This window comes from Oncorhynchus mykiss, chromosome 9, assembly GCF_057628025.1.
Source record: "Oncorhynchus mykiss isolate SJ-2025 chromosome 9, ASM5762802v1, whole genome shotgun sequence".
Classification (NCBI taxonomy): domain Eukaryota; kingdom Metazoa; phylum Chordata; class Actinopteri; order Salmoniformes; family Salmonidae; genus Oncorhynchus; species Oncorhynchus mykiss.
Window position 1 is genome coordinate 12,217,586 of NC_143030.1, and position 19,507 is coordinate 12,237,092.

Genomic DNA, 19,507 nt, shown 5'->3' on the forward strand with positions numbered 1-19,507 from the left:
CGGTGGATATATTATCAAATAGATATTTGAAAAACACCTTGAGGATTGATTACAAACAACGTTTGCCATGTTTCTGTCGATATTATGGAGCTAATTTTGAATATTTTTCTGCGTTTTCGTGACTGCAAATTCCGGGCGATTTCTCAGCCAAACGTGACCAAGTTACCTGCTGTTAGCTGTACAAAATGCTATGCTAGGCTATCGATAAACTTACACAAATGCTTGTCTAGCTTTGGCTGTAAAGCATATTTTGAAAATCTGATATGACAGGGTGATTAACAAAAGGCTAAGCTGTGTCTCAATATATTTCACTTGTGATTTTCATGAATAGGAATATTTTCTAGGAATATTTATGTCCGTTGCGTTATGCTAATTAGTGTCAGTCGATGATTACGCTCCCGCATGAGGGATGGGGAGTCACTAGAGGTTAAATTGTCACTGTAAATTGTTCTAAGTAGTCCTTGTGCATAGAGTTTGAATGGTTTTGATAAACTTTTAAATCAACGTTTTTTTGTTTGGCATACAATCTGAACAATCTTGAGTCAAAGCGTTATTCTGTTACAGATGACTCACCCCCGTTGAGAAGTGTGTCGTCTCAGAAGAGCAGCGAGTCGCAGACAATTCCCCAACGTAGGTTATCATCCTATCATCCTCCACACTTTCATTGCCACACACACACATGCCCGTCACACACACAATACCTCCCTCACACACCACACCCATGCACGCCACACACACAATACCCCCCCCCCACACACACTACACGCATGCACGTCACACACACAATCACCCACACACACACCCTCCATAGTTTTCCCCTGAGATGGTTGAAAGTCGTTAGATAAATTAGATAATAAAACAGCAGAACCCTTTACCCCCCTTCTCTGTGATACCCTCTGTACTGGCCTGCACACACACAAACACACACACACATGCACACAGGCTTAATCTGCTCTGTACACAGGAGATTATTCATATTTTCTAAACTGGCTGTTAGTATATTGTCTGGTTAGTACAGAATAAATACAGATAAGGAGAGAGGGAGGCAGCGATGAAAGGAAAGAGAGAGCGAGAGAGAGAGGGAGGCAGCGATGGAAGGAGGGAGGCAGCGATAGGAGGGAGAGAGGGAGGGAAGGAGCGAGGGAAGGGGGGAGGGAGTGAGGAAAAGAGGGAGGCATCGAGGGAAGGAGGGAGAGAGGTAGGTAGTGATGGGAAGTGCGGGAGGGATGCTGCGAGGGAGGGAGGGACAGAGAGGGAGGGAGGGACGGAGAGTGTAGAGATGGGAGGGAGGGATGGATGGAGAGTGTAGGGATGGAGAGTGTAGAGATGGAGGGATGGAGAGTGTAGAGATAAAGGAGGGAGGGATGGAGAGTGTAGAGATAAAGGAGGGAGGGATGGAGAGTATAGAGATAGAAGGATGGAGAATGTAGAGGGATGGAGAGTGTAGAGGTAAAGGAGGGAGGAATGGAGAGTGTAGAGATAAAGGAGGGAGGGATGGAGAGTGTAGAGATAAAGGAGGGAGGGATGGAGAGTGTAGAGATAGGAGGGAGCGATGCTACTGCTATGCGTAACTATAGGGATGGAGAGTATAGAGATAGAAGGATGGAGAATGTAGAGGGATGGAGAGTGTAGAGGTAAAGGAGGGAGGGATGGAGAGTATAGAGATAGAAGGATGGAAAATGTAGAGGGATGGAGAGTGTAGAGATAAAGGAGGGAGGGATGGAGAGTGTAGAGATAGGAGGGAGCGATGCTACTGCTATGCGTAACTATATGGATGGAGAGTATAGAGATAGAAGGATGGAGAATGTAGAGGGATGGAGAGTGTAGAGATAAAGGAGGGAGGGATGGAGAGTATAGAGATAGAAGGATGGAGAATGTAGAGGGATGGAGAGTGTAGAGGTAAAGGAGGGAGGGATGGAGAGTATAGAGATAGAAGGATGGAAAATGTAGAGGGATGGAGAGTGTAGAGATAAAGGAGGGAGGGATGGAGAGTGTAGAGATAGGAGGGAGCGATGCTACTGCTATGCGTAACTATAGGGATGGAGAGTATAGAGATAGAAGGATGGAGAATGTAGAGGGATGGAGAGTGTAGAGATAAAGGAGGGAGGGATGGAGAGTATAGAGATAGAAGGATGGAGAATGTAGAGGGATGGAGAGTGTAGAGGTAAAGGAGGGAGGGATGGAGAGTGTAGAAATAAAGGAGGGAGGGATGGAGAGTGTAGAGGTAAAGGAGGGAGGGATGGAGAGTGTAGAGATAGGAGGGAGCGATGCTACTGCTATGCGTAACTATAGGGATGGAGAGTATAGAGATAGAAGGATGGAGAATGTAGAGGTGAAGGAGGGAGGGATGGAGAGTGTAGAGATAAAGGAGGGAGGGATGAGAGTGTAGAGGTAAAGGAGGGAGGGATGGAGAGTGTAGAGATAGGAGGGAGCGATGGAGAGTATAGAGATAGAAGGATGGAGAATGTAGAGGGATGGAAAGTGTAGAGGTAAAGGAGGGAGGGATGGAGAGTGTAGCGATAAAGGAGGGAGGGATGGAGAGTGTAGAGATAGGAGGGAGCGATGCTACTGCTATGCGTAACTATAGGGATGGAGAGTATAGAGATAGAAGGATGGAGAATGTAGAGGGATGGAGAGTGTAGAGATAAAGGAGGGAGGGATGGAGAGTGTAGAGATAGGAGGGAGCGATGCTACTGCTATGCGTAACTATAGGGATGGAGAGTATAGAGATAGAAGGATGGAGAATGTAGAGGGATGGAGAGTGTAGACATAAAGGAGGGAGGGATGGAGATTATAGAGATAGAAGGATGGAGAATGTAGAGGGATGGAGAGTGTAGAGGTAAAGGAGGGAGGGATGGAGAGTGTAGAAATAAAGGAGGGAGGGATGGAGAGTGTAGAGGTAAAGGAGGGAGGGATGGAGAGTGTAGAGATAGGAGGGAGCGATGCTACTGCTATGCGTAACTATAGGGATGGAGAGTATAGAGATAGAAGGATGGAGAATGTAGAGGTGAAGGAGGGAGGGATGGAGAGTGTAGAGATAAAGGAGGGAGGGATGGAGAGTGTAGAGGTAAAGGAGGGAGGGATGGAGAGTGTAGAGATAGGAGGGAGCGATGCTACTGCTATGCGTAACTATAGGGATGGAGAGTATAGAGATAGAAGGATGGAGAATATAGAGGGATGGAGAGTGTAGAGGTAAAGGAGGGAGGGATGGAGAGTGTTGAGATAAAGGAGGGAGGGATGGAGAGTGTAGAGATAAAGGAGGGAGGGATGGAGAGTGTAGAGATAGGAGGGAGCGATGCTACTGCTATGCGTAACTATAGGGATGGAGAGTATAGAGATAGAAGGATGGAGAATGTAGAGGGATGGAGAGTGTAGAGGTAAAGGAGGGAGGGATGGAGAGTGTAGTGATAAAGGAGGGAGGGATGGAGAGTGTAGAGATAAAGGAGGGAGGGATGGAGAGTGTAGAGATAAAGGAGGGAGGGATGGAGAGTGTAGAGATAGAAGGATGTAGAATGTAGAGGGATGGAGAGTGTAGAGATAGGAGGGAGCGATGCTACTGCTATGCGTAACTATAGGGATGGAGAGTATAGAGATAGAAGGATGGAGAATGTAGAGGTGAAGGAGGGAGGGATGGAGAGTGTAGAGATAAAGGAGGGAGGGATGGAGAGTGTAGAGATAAAGGGGGAGGGAGGGATGGAGAGTGTAGGGATAAAGGAGGGAGGGATGGAGAGTGTAGAGATAGGAGCGAGCGATGCTACTGCTATGCGTAACTATAGGGATGGAGAGTATAGAGGTAAAGGAGGGAGGGATGGAGAGTGTAGAGATAAAGGAGGGAGGGATGGAGAGTGTAGAGGTAAAGGAGGGAGGGATGGAGAGTGTAGAGGTAAAGGAGGGAGGGATGGAGAGTGTAGAGGTAAAGGAGGGAGGGATGGAGAGTGTAGCGATAAAGGAGGGAGGGATGGAGAGTGTAGGGATAAAGGAGGGAGGGATGGAGAGTGTAGAGATAGGAGCGAGCGATGCTACTGCTATGCGTAACTATAGGGATGGAGAGTATAGAGGTAAAGGAGGGAGGGATGGAGAGTGTAGAGGTAAAGGAGGGAGGGATGGAGAGTGTAGAGGTAAAGGAGGGAGGGATGGAGAGTGTAGAGATAAAGGAGGGAGGGATGGAGAGTGTAGAGGTAAAGGAGGGAGGGATGGAGAGTGTAGAGGTAAAGGAGGGAGGGATGGAGAGTGTAGCGATAAAGGAGGGAGGGATGGAGAGTGTAGGGATAAAGGAGGGAGGGATGGAGAGTGTAGAGATAGGAGTGAGCGATGCTACTGCTATGCGTAACTATAGGGATGGAGAGTATAGAGGTAAAGGAGGGAGGGATGGAGAGTGTAGAGATAGGAGCGAGCGATGCTACTGCTATGCGTAACTATAGGGATGGAGAGTATAGAGGTAAAGGAGGGAGGGATGGAGAGTGTAGAGATAGGAGCGAGCGATGCCACTGCTATGCGTAACTATAGTCCCTTTATTTGCGTTTTAGAAAACAGAAGATATGAAGGAGAGACAGAATAAGATGGGGAGACTGAAATATGGAAGGAAAGATGGAGAGATGGATTGAAAGAAGGAGGGAGGGAGAGGGATAGAATGAAGTAGGCTACTTGTAGGACTGGAGGAATGGAAGAGATTGACATGTGGATCGGAAAGGATCTCTCTCTCTTTCTCCCTCTTTCTCTCTCTCTTGCTTTCTCTCTCTCTCGCTCTCCCTCACTCTCTCTCTCTCTCTCAATCCATCTCTCTGTCTCTATCTCTCTCTCTATATCAAATGGATGTCTGAAGGAGAGCCATGAGACTCTCTCCTAGCTTTTTATCCGCATCAAGTCAGTTTGATGGAAACACACCTCTGGTGGAAAATTCACATATAATCTTTGTTGTTGCAGTGGAAGTGGTGGTTGTGGAGGTTGGGGTGGTTGTGGCGGTTGGGATTGTTGGGGTGGTTGTGGCGGTTGGGACGGATGGGACGGTTGGGGTGGTTGGGGTGGTTGGGACAGTTGGGGTGGTTGTGGTGGTTGGGACAGTTGGGGTGGTTGGGATGGTTGGGGTGGGTGGGGCGGTTGGGGTGGTTGGGGTAGTTGGGGAAGTTGGGGAAGTTGGAGTGGTTGGGGTAGTTGGGGTAGTATACACAATACAATCTACAATACAATACAATCTATACACAATACAATCTATACACAATACAATCTATACACAATACCCATAATGACAAAGTGAAAACAGGTTTTTAGAAATGTTTGCAACTTTATTAAAGACAAAAAACAGAAATACTCAGACCCTGTGGTAAATTCAATTGATTGGACATGATTTGGAAAGGCACACACCTGTCTGTAAAAGGTCCCACAGTTGACAGTGCATGTCAGAACAAAAACTAAACCATGCCATGAGGTTGAAGGAATGGGCCGTAGAGTGCCTAGACTGGATTGTGTCGAAGCACAGATCTGGGGAAGGGTCCCAAAAAAATTATGCAGCATTGAAGGTCCCCAAGATCACAGTGGCCTCCATCATTCTTAAATGGAAGAAGTCCTTGATAATCCTTGAGTGGCCCAGCCAGAGCCCGGACTTGAAGCCAATCAAACACCCCTGCAGAGACCTAAAAATAGCTGTGCTGTAACGCTCCCCATCCAACCTTACAGAGCTTGAGAGGATCTGCAGAGAAGAATGGGAGAAACTCCCCAAATATGGGTGTGCCAAGCTTGTAGTGTCATACCCAAGAAGCCTCGATGCTGTAATCGCTGCCAAAATGTGCTTCAACAAATTACTGAGTAAAAAGTCTGAATACTTATGTAAATATGATTTCTGCTTTTTGTTTTTAATAAATTAGCATAACTGTCTAAAGACCCGTTTTTTGCTTTGTCATTATTGGGTATTGTGTGTAGATTGATGAGGGGGGAGAATACTTTCCGAAGGCACTGTATGTCTGTGAGCCATCCACATAATGAATAGAATAGACTGGTTTATGTAAACACCAAAGACCATGGTCTGCTGCAGTACTTACTGTAAATTGATACTTTATAACCGCAGACACTGAGTGGCTCATAGGCTGGCGCTGCCAATGTGCCTCACACACACGCACACACATTGCTGTCAAAAAAAAACAATTTTCTTCATATAGTTGTATTATCAGTAATGTATTTCTTTAAAACAGTCTGGTTGATTTGATTGGTGTAGATAACTCATATGTTGATGTATATTGAATAGGTCTACATGCTGACAGGTTATAACCTATGAGGACACATTTTTTCCACCACAGAGTCTTCGTCAGCAACCCATTGATCATTCACACTAGAGAGCCATGTTGCATGTTAAATGTTGACCATATTTCCTGTACACTGCATTCGTTTTGACCAGGGTATATAGAGGCAATACTTGTGAAGGACTTCAAAGACCTTGAGAGAAAACCAAAGAGTCAATCATTTATACGCCGTATCTACTGAAGAACTGCAGAGTAGGTGCTGCCTAAAATATGTGGCATATGTCTTCATTACCCTATTCATAATTTACACTCTGCACTGAAGAAGTGCTGACTGAAATACATGTCCGTTGTCTTCAGCTGCTGCTTATGTTCAAGTGAGTGAGGACCGTCTTTTAATTTTCGGTGTGATAGATCAATTGTTGGGTCCAAACACTCTTTCATTTATTTACATAAGAAGATAGGAGTTGGGCTAGGAGTTGGGCTAGGAGTTGGGCTAGGAGTCGGGCTAGGAGTCGGGCTAGGAGTCGGGCTAGGAGTCGGGATAGGAGTCGGGCTAGGAGTCGGGCTAGGAGTTGGGCTAGGAGTTGAGGTAGGAGTCGGGCTAGGAGTCGGGATAGGAGTCGGGCTAGGAGTCGGGCTAGGAGTTGGGCTAGGAGTTGAGGTAGGAGTTGGGCTAGGAGTTGGGCTAGGAGTCGGGGTAGGAGTCGGGCTAGGAGTTGGGCTAGGAGTTGGGCTAGGAGTTGGGCTAGGAGTTGGGCTAGGAGTTGAGGTAGGAGTCGGGCTAGGAGTCGGGCTAGGAGTCGGGCTAGGAGTCGGGCTAGGAGTTGAGGTAGGAGTCGGGCTAGGAGTCGGGCTAGGAGTCGGGCTAGGAGTCGAGGTAGGAGTCGAGGTAGGAGTCGGGCTAGGAGTCGGGCTAGGAGTCGGGCTAGGAGTTCAGCATGTTCTCTTTATCTTGTCTTCAGTGACCCAAAACGACCGCCAACTGAAACAGCTGCTAGCCTTCAGTGTGTCCCAAGACTCCCGACCCGCCATTTAGAAAACACCTTCTGTTATTGTGTTAGTCAGTCACCCCTGTTAACTTCTGGAACATCAGGTTGGCATATTGGAGAGAGAGAGAGAGTGTCTGTGTGTTTTAGTGTGTGTGTCATTGGCAGCGCCAGCCTAACAGCTTCCCAGTGTCTGTCTGTCTATGTATATTTATGCCTTGTGGAGACATGCTACACTGCACTGACACACACACACACACACACACACACACACACTTGGGTACTACCTGTCAGACACAGCCTGTCAACATTTCAGGATGTTGCTTCACAGGGGGTTTGGAGTGCGTGTGTGTGTGTGTGTGTGTGTGTGTGTGTGTGTGTGTGTGTGGTTTGAGCGCAAGAGCAACCAATTACATTGGTGTGTCCTGCCAGGAGGTTGTCCTCTGACATCGGTGTGTCCGGTCTGGAGGTTGTCCTCTGATATTGGTGTGTCCTGTCTGGAGGTTGTCCTCTGACATTGGTGTGTCCTGTCAGGAGGTTGTCCTCTGATATTGGTGTGTCCTGTCTGGAGGTTGTCCTCTGACATTGGTGTGCCCTGTCAGGAGGTTCTCCTCTGACATTGGTGTGCCCTGTCTGGAGGTTGTCCTCTGACATTGGTGTGTCCTGTCAGGAGGTTGTCCTCTGACATCGGTGTGTCCTGTCTGGAGGTTCTCCTCTGACATCGGTGTGTCCGATCTGGAGGTTGTCCTCTGACATCGGTGTGTCCGGTCTGGAGGTTGTCCTCTGACATCGGTGTGTCCGGTCTGGAGGTTGTCCTCTGATATTGGTGTGTCCTGTCTGGAGGTTGTCCTCTGACATAGGTGTGTCCTGTCAGGAGGTTGTCCTCTGACATTGGTGTGTCCTGTCAGGAGGTTGTCCTCTGACATCGGTGTGTCCTGTCTGGAGGTTGTCCTCTGACATCGGTGTGTCCTGTCTGGAGGTTGTCCTCTGACATAGGTGTGTCCTGTCAGGAGGTTGTCCTCTGACATAGGTGTGTCCTGTCAGGAGGTTGTCCTCTGACATTGGTGTGTCCTGTCAGGAGGTTGTCCTCTGACATCGGTGTGTCCTGTCTGGAGGTTGTCCTCTGACATTGGCTTCTATTAAGTGTTCCATAAGACGTGCCTGGCATAGCCATCATGACAAACGCACGCACGCACACACACACACACACGTGCGCACTTGCACGCACGCACGCACGCATGCACACATAGACATACACACACACACACAGCTGGGTTGGCATCTTGGCATCATCACTGTGTTGGCAGTGGGCAGCGGTAGCTAATCCATTGTTAAACATCAGTATTGCCATTGTGAAGGGCAAAGACAGGGCAATGTGGTTTGGCACCGTACTGTAGTCTAAGACAGCAATACCTTAGTCATTATCACAGGATGATATGAAAATCAGCCAGCCAGTAATGGAGTCATTACCGCAGGATAATATGAAAATCAGCCAGCCAGTACTGGAGTCATTACCACAGGATAATATGAAAATCAGCCAGCCAGTAATGGAGTCATTACCGCAGGATAATATGAAAATCAGCCAGCCGTTAATGGAGTCATTTCCACAGGATAATATGAAAATCAGCCAGCCAGTAATGGATTCATATTATCCTCTGGTAATGACAAACAGCCAGCCAGCACAGTAGTCATTACCACAGGATAATATGAAAATCAGCCAACCAGTTTTGGAGTCATTACCACAGGATAATATGAAAAACAGCCAGCCAGTACTGGAGTCATTACCACAGGATAATATGAAAATCAGCCAGCCAGTAATGGAGTCATTACCGCAGGATAATATGAAAATCAGCCAGCCGTTAATGGAGTTATTTCCACAGGATAATATGAAAATCAGCCAGCCAGTAATGGATTCATATTATCCTCTGGTAATGACAAACAGTTAGCCAGCACCATAGTCATTACCACAGGATAATATGAAAATCAGCCAGCCAGTAATGGAGTCATTACCACAGGATAATATGAAAATCAGCCAGCCAGTAATGGAGTCATTACCACAGGATAATATGAAAATTAGCCAGCCAGTAATGGAGTCATTCGCACAAGATAATATGAGGCCTGAGGTGGTGTAGCGGTCAAAGCTGCCTCTGGATCACATGTACTGAGTACACCTGTCAACATGGGATGGAATCAGACCCAGTTCTCTAGCATGGGATGGAATTAAGAACCCAGTTCTCTAGCATGGGATGGAATCAGACCCAGTGCGCTAGCATGGGATGGAATCAGACCCAGTGCTCTAGCATGGGATGGAATCAGACCCAGTTCTCTAGCATGGGATGGAATCTGACCCAGTGCTCTAGCATGGGATGGAATCTGACCCAGTGCTCTAGCATGGGATGTAATCAAGACCCAGTTCTCTAGCATGGGATGGAATCAAGACCCAGTTCTCTAGCATGGGATGGAATCAGACCCAGTTCTCTAGCATGGGATGGAATCAAGACCAGTTCTCTAGCATGGGATCGAATCAGACCCAGTGCTCTAGCATGGGATGGTATCAGACCCAGTTCTCTAGCATGGGATGGAATCAGACCCAGTTCTCTAGCATGGGATGGAATCAGACCCAGTTATCTAGCATGGGATGGAATCAAACCCAGTGCTCTAGCATGGGATGGAATCAGACCCAGTGCTCTAGCATGGGATGGAATCAGACCCAGTGCTCTAGCATGGGATGGAATCAGACCCAGTGCTCTAGCATGGGATGGAATCAGACCCAGTGCTCTAGCATGGGATGGAATCAGACCCAGTGCTCTAGCATGGGATGGAATCAGACCCAGTTCTCTAGCATGGGATGGAATCAGACCCAGTGCTCTAGCATGGGATGGAATCAGACCCAGTGCTCTTGCATGGGATGGAATCCGACACAGTTCTCTAGCATGGGATTGAATCAGACCCAGTGCTCCTATCCAAACAACAAATATGAATGAACTGGAACTAACCCCCTCCTTTAAAAAAAGCATCATATGCTATGTTGGTAAAGGGACCATGAAACTCCCATTAAGAAGCATTAGGGTTTGTGTAGTGCTGGTGCAGCAATGATGATGAACACACACACGGATGCACACACACACACACACAGACCGACACACACAGACACAGACACCCTAATGATCCCATTAAGGAGCATTAGGGTTTGTGTAGTACTGGTGTTGGAGCAGCAATGATGATGTGAAACAGAGACCCAGGTTGTATAGTGTGTGTTTACATGTGAGGAACAACCTGCGGTCACTTCAATCAGGATGTATTCAGTATTCAGGAGAGACCGAGGTCTTGATGGTGATCTGTACTACATGACTGCCCCCAAAAACATCCTCCTCCTCTCTCTCTTCCCCTTTCTGCTTTGTCTCATTTTTCTCCTTGCTGTTCTTGCTCTCTCTGGGATGACAAATGTCGTTCCCATTATCCTCAGCATGCAAACACAGAGAAAATGGGAGATTGAGAGAGAGCAAAGGGGAGAGAGAGAGAGAAAGCCTTTGACAGATCCCATTCATAGACGGAAAGCGAAGAGGAGAGAAGAGAGAGAGAGAGAGATGTTGGCAGATTCCATTCATAGTCCTCTCTATCTTTATTGAAATCATCTTGTTGACTTTGTAGGGACTGCCTAGATCCCCCTGCACCCAACCCTCTCTACCCCGCCGCCTAGATCCCCCTGCACCCTACCCCCTCTACCCCACCGCCTAGATCCCCCTGCACCCAACCCTCTCTACCCCGCCGCCTAGATCCTCCTGCACCCTACCCCCTCTACCCCGCCGCCTAGATCCTCCTGCACCCTACCCCCTCTACCCCGCCGCCTAGATCCCCCTGCACTCTACCCCCTCTACCCCGCCGCCTAGATCCCCCTGCACCCTACCCCCTCTACCCCACCGCCTAGATCCCCCTGCACCCAACCCTCTATACCCCGCCGCCTAGATCCCCCTGCACCCTACCCCCTCTACCCCGCCGCCAAGATCCCCCTGCACCCTACCCCCTCTACCCCACCGCCTAGATCCCCCTGCCCCCTACCCTCCTTCCCCCCTGCCTAGATCCCCTTGCCCCCTGCCTAGATCCCCCTGCACCCTACCCCCTCTACCCCACCGCCTAGATCCCCCTGCCCCCTACCCCCCTTCCCCCCTGCCTAGATCCCCCTGCCTAGATCCCCCTGCACCCTACCCCCTCTACATTGACATATTGATATGGTGGTAGTATAGTATATTGACATGGTGGTAATATTGTATATTGACATGGTGGTAATATAGTATATTGACATGGTGGTAGTATAGTATATTGACATGGTGGTACTATATTGACATGGTGGTAGTATAGTATATTGACATGGTGATAGTATAGTATACTGACATGGTGGTAATATATGTATTGACATGGTGGTAGTATATTGACATGGTGGTAGTATAGTATATGGACATGGTGGTGGTATATTGACATGGTGATAGTATAGTATATGGACATGGTGGTAGTATAGTATATTGACATGGTGGTAGTATAGTATATTGACATGGTGGTTGTATAGTATATTGACATGGTGGTGGTATATTGACATGGTGGTTGTATAGTATATTGACATGGTGGTAGTATAGTATATTGACATGGTGGTAATATAGTATATTGACATGGTGGTAGTATAGTATATTGACATGGTAATAGTATATTGACATGGTGGTAGTATATTGACATGGTGTTGGTATAGTATATTGACATAGTGGTAATATAGTATATTGACATGGTGGTAGTATTGTATATTGACATGGTAATAGTATATTGACATGGTGGTAGTATATTGACATGGTGTTGGTATAGTATATTGACATAGTGGTAATATAGTATATTGACATGGTGGTAGTATTGTATATTGACATGGTAATAGTATATTGACATGGTGGTAGTATATTGACATGGTGTTGGTATAGTATATTGACATAGTGGTAATATAGTATATTGACATGGTGGTAGTATTGTAACGGTTTTCTTCTATCTCCTCCTCTGATGAAGAAGTAGAACAAGGATCGGACCAAAATGCAGCGTGTCGATTGCGATTCATGTTTAATGAAAAAACACACTAAACACAAACACTACAAAAACGTAACGAAAACCTAAACAGCCTATCTGGTGAAAACACATAGACAGGAACAATCACCCACAAACACACAGTGAAACCCAAGCTACCTAAATATGGTTCCCAATCAGAGACAATGACGAACACCTGCCTCTGATTGAGAACCATATCAGGCCGAACATAGAACTAGACAAACTAGACATGTAACATAGAATGCCCACTCAGATCACACCCTGACCAACCACAACGTAGAAATATACAAAGTAAACTATGGTCAGGGTGTGACAAGTATAGTATATTGACATGGTAATAGTATATTGACATGGTGGTAGTATAGTATATTGACATGGTAATAGTATATTGACATGGTGGTAATATATTATATTGACATGGTGGTAATATATTATATTGGCATGGTGGTAATATATTATATTGACATGATGGTAAAATAGTATATTGACATGGTGGTAATATAGTATATTGACATGGTGATAGTATATTTACATGGTGTTGGTATAGTATATTGACATGGTGGTAGTATAGTATATTGACATGGTGGTGGTATAGTATATTGACATGGTGGTAATATAGTATATTGACATGGTGGTAATATAGAATATTGAAATGGTGGTAATATAGTATATTGACATGGTGGTAATATAGTATATTGACATGGTGGTAATATAGTATATTGACATGGTGGTAGTATAGTATATTGACAATGTGGTAGTATAGTATATTGACATGGTGGTAATATAGAATATTAACATGGTGGTAGTATATTGACAATGTGGTAGTATAGTATATTGACAATGTGGTAGTATAGTATATTGACAATGTGGTAGTATAGTATATTGACAATGTGGTAGTATAGTATATTGACATGGTGGTAGTATATTGACATGGTAGTAATATATTGACATGGTGGAAGTATAGTATATTGACATGGTGGTAATATATTGCCATGGTGGTAGTATAGTATATTGACATGGTGATACTATATTGACATGGTGTTGGTATAGTATATTGACATGGTGGTAATATACTATGTTGACATGGTGGTAGTATAGTATATTGACATGGAGGTAATATAGTATTTTGCCATGGAGGTAAAATAGTATATTGACTGATGGTTATAGTATAGTATATTGACTGATGGTGGTAATATAGTATATTGACATTGTGATAGTTGAGTATATTGGCTAATGGTGGTTATACAGTATATTGACATGGTGAAAGTATAGCATTTTGACCTGGTGATAACATACAGTGGGGCAGAAAAGTATTTAGTCAGCCACCAATTGTGCAAGTTCTCCCTCTTAAAAAGATAAGAGAAGCCTGTAATTTTAATCATAGGTACACTTCAACTATGACAGACAAAATGAGAAAAAAAATTCCAGAAAATCACATTGTAGGATTTTTAATGAATTTATTTGCAAATTATGGTGGAAAATAAGTATTTTGTCACCTACAAACAAGCAAGATTTCTGGCTCTCACAGACCTGTAACTTATTCTTTAAGAGGCTCCTCTGTCCTCCACTCGTTTCCTGTATTAATGGCACCTGTTTGAACTTGTTATCAGTATAAAAGACACCTGTCCACAACCTCAAACAGTCACACTCCAAACTCCACTATGGCCAAGACCAAAGAGCTGTCAAAGGACACCAGAAACAAAATTGTAGACCTGCACCAGGCTGGGAAGACTGAATCTGCAATAGGTAAGCAGCTTGGTTTGAAGAAATCAACTGTGGGAGCAATTATTAGGAAATGGAAGACATACAAGACCACTGATAATCTCCCTCGATCTGGGGCTCCACGCAAGATCTCACCCCGTGGGGTCAAAATGATCACAAGAACGGTGAGCAAAAATCCCAGAACCACACGGGGGGACCTAGTGAATGACCCGCAGAGAGCTGGGATCAAAGTAACAAAGCCTACCATCAGTAACACACTACGCCGCCAGGGACTCAAATCCTGCAGTGCCAGACGTGTCCCCCTGCTTAAGCCAGTACATGTCCAGGCCTGTCTGAAGTTTGCTAGAAAGCATTTGGATGATCCAGAAGAAGATTGGGAGAATGGCATATGGTCAGATGAAACCAAAATATAACTTTTTGGTAAAAACTCAACCCGTCGTGTTTGGAAGACAAATAATGCTGAGTTGCATCCAAAGAACACCATACCTACTGTGAAGCATGGGTGTTGGAAACATCATGCTTTGGGGCTGTTTTTCTGCAAAGGGACCAGGACGACTGATCCGTGTAAAGGAAAGAATGATTGGGGCCATGTATCGTTAGATTTTGAGTGAAAACCTCCTTCCATCAGCAAGGGCATTGAAGATGAAACGTGGCTGGGTCTTTCAGCATGACAATGATCCCAAACACACCGCCCGGGCAACGAAGGAGTGGCTTCGTAAGAAGCATTTCAAGGTCCTGGAGTGGCCTAGCCAGTCTCCAGATCTCAACCCCATAGAAAATCTTTTGAGGGAGTTGAATGTCTGTGTTGCCCAGCAACAGCCCCAAAACATCACTGCTCTAGAGGAGATCTGCATGGAGGAATGGGCCAAAATACCAGCAACAGTGTTGAAAACCTTGTGAAGACTTATGAGTTATGAGGAGGAGATGGAGTTGAGGTGGGGGGGTCGGCGTAGAGAAGTGAGGAGGAGATGGAGTTGAGGATGGGGTGGGGACAGCTTAGAGAAATGAGGAGGAGATGGAGTTGAGGAGGGGATGGGGACAGCATAGAAAAATGAGAAGGAGATGGAGTTGAGGAGGGGATGGGGACAGCATAGAGAAATGAGGAGGTGTGGGAGTTGAGGTGGGGGGGTCCGAGTAGAGAAAAGAGGAGGAGATGGAGTTGAGGAGGGGATGGGGACAGCATAGAGAAATGAGGAGGAGAGTGAGCTGGGGAGGGGGGGAAAGCATAGGGAAATCAATAGGAGAGGGAGTTGAGAAGATGGGACAGCGTAGAGCAATTAGGAGGTTAGGGAGTTGAGGAGGGACGACAGCGTAGAGAAATGAGGAGGAGAGGCAGTTGAGGAGAGGGGGACGGGGGACGACAGCGTAGAGAAATGAGGAGGAGAGGGAGTTGAGGAGGGGGGGATGGGGGACGACAGCGTAGAGAAATGAGGAGGAGAGGGAGTTGAGGAGGGGGGGACGGGGGACGACAGCGTAGAGAAATGAGGAGGAGAGGGAGTTGAGGAGGGGGGGACGGGGGACGACAGCGTAGAGAAATGAGGAGGAGAGGGAGTTGAGGAGGGGGGACGGGGGACGACAGCGTAGAGAAATGAGGAGAGGGAGTTGAGGAGGGGGGAACGGGGGACGACAGCGTAGAGAAATGAGGAGGAGAGGGACAATAGAAGGGAAGAGCAGCATGTCAGAATCTACATCCCCTCCTGCTGGTTTTCGTCTCTCGCCCTGTTTCATCCAGCCCCTATGGCTGTGGCTGTTCCAATACCCACCACTTACAGTGAACCAATGAGGGTGGCATGCATCCTAAGTGGTGTCCAAGTGTCAATGTTGGAACAAAGCCTATCTCTAAAATGAATTGAGCGATTAGGGTCATGGATTAGCTATAGAGCCCTGAGCCATTGCCTGAGTAAAATGTATAGAAATGGATTAATAACTAGCCAGCCACTACACCGTCCTCAAGGACTGCATCATTTTGCCTCTTGGACCAGACAGAAATAGCTGGATCTCTGTTCTCTATCTCTGAAATCGATACACATCAAACTAAATGCTCCAGCAAAATGCTTCCATTTATCCATTTATTCCCAGCAGCAGCAAAATGCTTCCAAACTTTTTAAGCGATTTAAATGGCACCCTATTCACTATATAGTGCACTACCTGTTCAAATGTAGTGCACTATTGAGGGAATAGGCTGCCATTTGGAATGCATTCTTGGTATAGCAGACTGGCTGTGAAGTGATTGATTATAAAACACATCCCCACTGGTTCTGATCAATAGTTTCTGGAGATTTGGGGATAAATGGTTGAAGGATAGAATACATCTCTGTGTGTGCGTATTGGTGGAGTTGTGAGTTTAGAGGTAGAGAAGAAGATGCTATGTGAAGGTAATCTGTCACTGTTACAGACACAAACAAGAGTTTCCAATGTTCATCCTAAAAACAGATTTTTACCAGAGAACATGATTGTGTGTTATGTCATACTATGAGTCACAATCCACCCTACTGTACTGCAGAGGTCCCACTACTGTGTCTCATCACCTCATCATCTCTGTCCCACACTCTTGTTCTCCCTCCCCTTGTCCACTCTCGTTCTCTCTATCTGTCTCGCTCTCCCCTTGTCCCCCTCTCGTTCTCTCTCGTTCTCTCTCGTTCTCTCTCGTTCTCTCTCGTTCTCTCTCGTTCTCTCTCGTTCTCTCTCGTTCTCTCTCGTTCTCTCTCTGTCTCTCTGTCTCTCTGTCTCTCTGTCTCTCTGTCTCTCTGTCTCTCTGTCTCTGTCTCTCTCGGTCTCTCTCTCTCTCTCTCTCTGTCTCTCTGTCTCTCTGTCTCTCTCTCTCTCTCTCTGTCTCTGTCTGTCTGTCTGTCTGTCTGTCTGTCTGTCTGTCTGTCTGTCTGTCTCTCTCTCTCTCTCTCTCTCTCTCGCTCTCTCCCCTTGTCTCTCTCTCTTTCCCCGTGTCTCTCCCCTCTCTGTTGAATTAAATTTGCTTTATTAGCATGACGTAACAATATACAGTGGGGCAAAAAAGTATTTAGTCAGCCACCAATTGTGCAAGTTCTCCCACTTAAAAAGATGAGAGAGGCCTGTAATTTTCATCATAGGTACACTTCAACTATGACAGACAAAATTAGAAAAAGAAATCCAGAAAATCACACTGTAGGATTTTTAATGAATTTATTTGCAAATTATGGTGGAAAATAAGTATTTGGTCACCTACAAACAAGCAAGATTTCTGGCTCTCACAGACCTGTAACTTCTTCTTTAAAAGGATCCTCTGTCCTCCACTCGTTACCTGTATTAATGGCATCTGTTCGAACTTGTTATCAGTATAAAAGACACCTGTCCACAACCTCAAACAGTCACACTCCAAACTCCACTATGGCCAAGACCAAAGAGCTGTCAAAGGACACCAGAAACAAAATTGTAGACCTGCACCAGGCTGGGAAGACTGAATCTGCAATAGGTAAGCAGCTTGGTTTGAAGAAATCAACTGTGGGAGCAATTATTAGGAAATGGAAGACATACAAGACCACTGATAATCTCCCTCGATCTGGGGCTCCACGCAAGATCTCACCCCGTGGGGTCAAAATGATCAGAAAAAATCCCAGAACCACACGGGGGGACCTAGTGAATGACCTGCAGAGAGCTGGGACCAAAGTAACAAAGCCTACCATCAGTAACACACTACGCCGCCAGGGACTCAAATCCTGCAGTGCCAGACGTGTCCCCCTGCTTAAGCCAGTACATGTCCAGGCCCGTCTGAAGTTTGCTAGAGAGCATTTGGATGATCCAGAAGAAGATTGGGAGAATGTCATATGGTCAGATGAAACCAAAATATAACTTTTTGGTAAAAACTCAACTCGTCGTGTTTGGAGGACAAAGAATGCTGAGTTGCATCCAAAGAACACCATACCTACTGTGAAGCATGGGGGTGGAAACATCATGCTTTGGGGCTGTTTTTCTGCAAAGGGACCAGGACGACTGATCCGTGTAAAGGAAAGAATGAATGGGGCCATGTATCGTGAGATTTTGAGTGAAAACCTCCTTCCATCAGCAAGGGCATTGAAGATGAAACGTGGCTGGGTCTTTCAGCATGACAATGATCCCAAACACACCGCCCAGGCAACGAAGGAGTGGCTTCGTAAGAAGCATTTCAAGGTCCTAGAGTGGCCTAGCCAGTCTCCAGATCTCAACCCCATAGAAAATCTTTGGAGGGAGTTGAAAGTCCGTGTTGCCCAGCAACAGCCCCAAAACATCACTGCTCTAGAGGAGATCTGCATGGAGGAATGGGCCAAAATACCAGCAACAGTGTTGAAAACCTTGTGAAGACTTACAGAAAATGTTTGACCTCTGTCATTGCCAACAAAGGGTATATAACAAAGTATTGAGATAAACTTTTGTTATTGACCAAATACTTATTTTCCACCATAATTTGCAAATAAATTCATTAAAAATCCTACAATGTGATTTTCTGGATTTTTTTCTCATTTTGTCTGTCATAGTTGAAGTGTACCTATGATGAAAATTTACAGGCCTCTCATCTTTTTAAGTGGGAGAACTTGCACAATTGGTGGCTGACTAAATACTTTTTTGCCCCACTGTACATATTGCCAAAGCTTACTTTGGAGATTTACAATATTAACATAATTAATAATAATAATCAATATTATCGACAGGACAACAGTAACAACAATAACCAAAGGTCAAAATAACCAAACATTGAACAATAACAATAAGCATAGAGGACACTGTCCCTCGTTTTCTGGCAGGCAGCAATGTAGTGCGCTGTCAACCCACAGCTCTCTGTGACCTCCCCCAACAGGACGGGTAGCCTACTCTCATCAGAGAGGTCTTCAATGTAGTGCGCTGTCAACCCACAGCTCTCTGCGTCCTCCCCCAACAGGACGGGTAGCCTATCCTCATCAGAGAGGTCTTCAATGTAGTGCGCTGTCAACCCACAGCTCTCTGCGTCCTCCCCCAACAGGACGGGTAGCCTACTCTCATCAGAGAGGTCTTTGAAACCTTGAATAAGGGTTTCAAATTTGGGAAAATGACACTCTCTAATTGTTTTATATTTTTGACATTTTGTCAGGAAATGCAGCTCTGTCTCAGGTTCTTCTGCTGTGCATTGGTTCCACAGCCTTTCCTCTACAGGGAGCCAGGTTTTCCTGTGTCTACCCTTCCTGTGTCTGCCCTTCTGAGCCTGTACTTTGTCAAGGTTTTTCTAAGGTTTTGTTCAGTAACCATGGTCAAATTGTTTGCCACGGTGTACTGTCGATTTAGGGTCAGATAGCACTGCATTTTGCTTTGTGCTTGTGCTTGTTTCCCAATAAGCAATGTAGTTTGGGTTTGATCTGACTGATTGATTGAATGTCTGGTCCTGAGGTTTCAGTGTGTTAGTAGAAAAGGTTTGTGAACTCAGCCCCAGGACCAGCTGGATAAGGGAACTATTTTCATTGCTCAGCTCTAGCCATTGCAGGGCTTGGTAATGTAATTTAGATG

General features: G+C 45.9%; 1 protein-coding gene across 2 annotated transcripts in view; it reads left to right on the forward strand.

Annotated features, from left to right (window-relative positions):
• The window catches only part of LOC110531418 (5-hydroxytryptamine receptor 2A), a 267,870-nt gene that overhangs the window by 19,554 nt on the left and 228,809 nt on the right, over window positions 1-19,507 (forward strand). Inside the window, exon 2 of one of the 2 annotated variants that reach the window (XM_090183467.1) lies at window positions 565-630. The exons of the other annotated variant lie outside the window; for it this stretch is intronic. The gene's annotated coding sequence lies outside the window, so the exon portion shown is untranslated. The remainder of the gene's footprint in view (window positions 1-564; window positions 631-19,507) is intronic. 2 annotated transcript variants of the gene reach the window in all.